Genomic DNA, 4,660 nt, shown 5'->3' with positions numbered 1-4,660 from the left:
ATAAATGTGCCTGCAGTTATCTGACCACGCCCCCGTGTCCGCTGAGCACGCCCCCGTGTGCAGAAGCATATCTGTACTATCAAGATTCGCCTGGATTTTGCGAATCTTTTAGTTGACCACGGCCCCGTGTCCGCTGAGCACGGCCCCGTGGTGGGCAATAGAAGCTTCTACAACTTTGTCTTTTCTGCTCACACTTGGGCACGCCCCCGTGCTCACTAAGCACGGGGCGTGTTCAGTCTTCTGCCTTCTTGTTTTTGCTTGGGAAGATGCTGTCGGGGGGTCGGGCATGCCATGTTTGTTCCTTTTCTTGTATTTATGTTAGATTTGGCTGCCTTTTTGCTTCTTTTGTTTATTTGAGCTCATTTAATCCTGAAAATACAAAAGGAAGACAAAAGCATACTTTTTCCAACATTAGTACTAAAAAGGGTTAGTTTTATGCCACATTTGATGTAATTTATATGTTGCATTTTGTGCACATCAAATATCCCCACACTTGAATCTTTGCTTGTCCTCAAGCAAAACTCTTTATAATGTGGCTTTTTCACTCCCAAATGGAATGGGTAGAAGAGAAGGTTTTTGGGCTTGTCATAGAATGTCGGGATTTCCAAGATCTTTACTAAGTTTTATTTTCATCTATTTACAATCCTATTCGTCATGATTTATTAAAAACATTACATAAGATAAATTACTTATTAGGGTATAACATGCCTTTTTTAGAATTTCATTTATATACAAGTTCACATACCTCACGGGGGATCACTCAACACTCGGCCGAAGGTGTATTTTTAGTGAATCACTCGAGAGCGGCATGGAACTTACTCCTACCATAAGCTTGCCAAGCAATCAATCCTCCTCCTTTTTAACTATATACCTTTGTAAATATCAAGAGGACTTTTTGGGGGAAGGGTTAGGCTTGGGCTAAAGGTGGGTGGTTGGGTTAGTGGTTAGTAGAAAAGGCGAAATGCGTAAAAAGCGTCGGTTTTCGTAAAACATTTTGTTTTTGTGACTTTTTATTTTAATGAAGCATTTATTCAAACAAGCCTTCCTTTTGATGAGCTTTGTTTGTTTATTTCTAACTTCATCATCACTTTTTTTAGGGGAAGTCACAAGAAAACCGAGCTTTGTTACTAAAATAAAGGGTTTAAAATGAAAAATGGTTTTGGTGGGTAAAAGAGTTTTTGTTTTTGGGTTAAGAAATGAAAAGGTTTAGGCTCAAAGGAGTTAAATAGGGGAATTTTGGGTAGGTGGTAAAAAAATGGTGTTGAAAGAAAAAAAAAAGGGTTAGTCCTAATGCCTCCATCATTTACTTACTTGGGTTTAAGTTGGTAAGGACCGGGAATGCATTGTCGTGGCAAGTTCTAGAGTTGTAAGAATCAAGCGGCTATTCACACAAGAAACGAAAAATGAGCATTTAGTGTAAAGATATATATTTGTATGCTCAATAAAGGCTCGAAACTCACTTTTGTGGGAATGGGTTTTTATGTGATCAAGTATATATAATCAAATTTTTACTAAGCTTGTCATGCCGTTTCATAATGTTCTTATGTTGGTTCTTTTTATTACAACGCTATCGGTTGTAAATTTGTAAAAATATAACCTTTTTAGGTCTTGAAATTCCCAACTTAAACCTAGACAAGTAAAAATAAAATTTTTGAAAAAAATTGGGGTGATTAGCGGTTCCAATAGAGTTTTGTGTAAGGCTTGTTAGTTAGGACTTGCGAGATTCAAGGTTTTAGCATCCCCCCCCCACACTTAAATTACACATTGTCCTCAATGTGTCCCAAAATAAAATTTTAGGTTGATTGAATGCGTAATGGGGTGTTAAAAAGCAAAATTTTATGTTACTGGCACCTTGGACACGACCCCGTGGTGACCGGGCACGGCCCCGTGTTCAGGTGCCAATAACAAGATTTAACAAAAAGAAACAGAAGCCTAGACACGGGGGCGTGTTCAGTGAACACAGCCCGTGTCCAGTTACCTGAACTGGGCGTTTTCCTGCAGATTGTGCAGCACGGGGCCGTGTTGGCTGGACACGGCCCGTGCTGAGCTTACTGTAATGAAGAAATTTTTGTCGGATGGCCCTGTTTTCGTGCATGGGGTGATGTTTCTCGTTTCCCTTGTTATCCTTCACCATCCCGAGTGTGTTTTATTCCTGCAACTTTTAAAATTAAACTAAAATTAATCTAAGCTAAAGTAAGAATAGTTCCGCGGAATGCCTCCGTGGTGCGCCACGTTTATAAGGGTCCTTGGCTAGACCCAAAGTGAGGTTATATATTTTCTGAGCGGGATGTTTTGCATCCCATGTTGCACCATCGGAGAGCTTCATTCAAACTCGAATCAATGACCTTCATGTAGTTGACCGGGTCATCGTCCTCTATTCTCTTCCCGACCCCAAACTTCACTTCCTTATCCACAAACATCAAAGTAAGTGTTCCGTCATTCTTGTCTATCACTGCTTGTGCGGTGGCTAGAAATGGCCTCCCTAATATGAGAGGGACTTCGGTGTCTTCTTCCATGTCTAGTATGACAAAGTCTGCCGGGTAGACGAAATCGTCGACTTTGACCAATAGATTTTCAGCGACACCTTGTGGGTATTTGACGGATCTCTCGGCAAGTTGTATACTCATCTTGGTAGGACTTGTTTTTCCTAGGCCGAGTCGTTTGAACATTGATGCGGGCATGAGGTTAATGCTAGCCCCAAGGTCGGCTAGTGCATTGCGAACGGGGGTTTCCCCGATTGAGCAAGGAATCGTGAAGCTTCCAGGATCAATTTTCTTTTGTGGGAGTTTGTTGAGTACGAGGGCAGAGCATTCTTCTCCTAAGTTAACTAATTGCAATGATTCAATTTTCCTTTTATGAGTGAGGAAGTCCCTCATGAATTTTGAGTATTTGGGCATTTGAGTTAGGACTTCGATAAAAGGAATATTAACATGCAATTGTTTTAGTAGATTTTCGAACTTTGCGAATTGCTTATCGATCTTTTGACGAATCAACCTACCGAGGTATGGAACTTGAGGAGCCTTGGTAGGCTCTTGAATTAGAGGAGAAGCTTTCTTTTATTGGGGCGGTGTTGTGCTTTCCTCATTTGGCGGTGGTGGAGCTGCTTCGGAACCCACGGTACGGTTTCTTAAGGTTATTAGATGGACTTGTGCTTTTGGGTTTGTTTCGGTATTGCTTGGTAACGCGCCTTGTTGTCTCTCGGAGAAATTTTTAGCTAATTGATTTATTTGTTTTTCAATGTTTTGTATACTAGCTTGTTGATTTCTAAAATTTGATTCCAATTGTTGAAATCGATCCGAGTTTTTCTTTTCAGTGTCGGAGAAAAGGCGAGATACAGTATCTTCAAGCCTTTCTCGTCCACCTTGTTGTTGAGGAAAATTTTGTGACTCATTTCTTGGTTGTTGAAAGTTTGTTCGTTGGTTTAGGTTTTGTTGGTTACTACTGTTGCCGGGTTCTCTCCAACCAAGGTTGGGGTGGTTACGCCATCCTTGGTTGTAGGTACCCGTTGGAGGACCCGGCGGCCTAGGTCTATTATCAATGTAGTTTACCGACTCTTGCTGATCGTCTGTTTCTTTCATACAACTCCAATTTTCATGTGGCCCACCACACCCTTCACAAGCCATAACCGAGACCGATTTTGTCATTTCTAACTTTTTGATCTTTGAAGAGAGGGCCTCGATTTGGGCTTATAAAGAAGTGCTTTCATCAACCTTATGGACGCCCGGGGCAATAGATTTATTGCCTCGGGGAGTGTGCCTGAAAATTGGTTTGAGAAATTTCCTCAATTTGATTGTATATTTCATGTGGGCGGCGATTACCTAAGAGTCCCCCGGAGCTAGAGTCAAGTGTTTGTCTTGTGTATGGCAACAACCCATTGTAGAAAGTGGATACTTGTTGCCATACCGCAAGACCGTGATGAGGACACTTTCGTAATAGCTCTTTGAACCTTTCCCAAGTGTCATATAAGGATTCCCCATCCTCTTGTGAATATGTATTAATTTCAGTCATTAATTTAGCCGTTTTAGCGGGAGGGAAATACTTATATAGAAATTTTTGGGCTAGTTCATTCCAGGTGTATACCGAACCGACTGGGAGGGCGTTGAGCCAAGCTTTCGCTCGGTCTTTTAGTGAGAAAGGAAACATTCAAAGGCGGATGGCGTCATTTGATGCTCCATTGATCCGAAAGGTATCACATATTTCCAAGAAATTAGTAATATGTAGATGGGGATCCTCGTCCGCAAGCCCATGGAAGGTTGCGGAGTTTTGAAGCATTTGTATCAAATGTGGCCGAAGTTCGAAGTTGTTAGCTTCGACATTCGGTGCATTGATAGCGTCGCCGAGATTACCCACGGTGGGACGCAGGTAATCCATGAGGGTACATTGGTCCGCCATTGGAAATGGGTTCCCCGAAAATTTATCTTGGTTTTTAGCTTTAAGACTTTTTCTAAGAAAGCATTCGGGTTCTTCTAGAGGTTCTTTTATGTCTCTACTGGAACTGGAGCTCATACACTACGTAGAAAGTTCAGATATGGTGTCCGGTTCCAAGTCCTGCAATAAAAACAGAAAAGAATGTTGGTCAGGAAGTTCACCACGGCCCCGTGCTCAGCGAACACGGCCCGTGGTTGGAGATACAGTGATTGTTTTCCGGATCCCTGTTACT

The 4,660-nt window shown here is 41.8% G+C and overlaps 1 non-coding gene across 1 annotated transcript; it reads left to right on the top strand.

Moving 5' to 3' along the window:
• The first annotated feature begins 3,907 nt into the window (after positions 1-3,907).
• LOC118489482 lies at positions 3,908-4,014 on the top strand. Its single transcript, XR_004887502.1, has one exon. It is a non-coding gene; the product is annotated as a small nucleolar RNA R71 (small nucleolar RNA).
• Positions 4,015-4,660: the final 646 nt, after the last annotated feature.

The sequence above is a fragment of the Helianthus annuus genome, chromosome 17 (genome assembly GCF_002127325.2).
Source record: "Helianthus annuus cultivar XRQ/B chromosome 17, HanXRQr2.0-SUNRISE, whole genome shotgun sequence".
NCBI classification, from domain to species: domain Eukaryota; kingdom Viridiplantae; phylum Streptophyta; class Magnoliopsida; order Asterales; family Asteraceae; genus Helianthus; species Helianthus annuus.
Note: the sequence above shows the minus strand (reverse complement) of the source record. Positions and strands in the feature narration are given on the sequence as shown.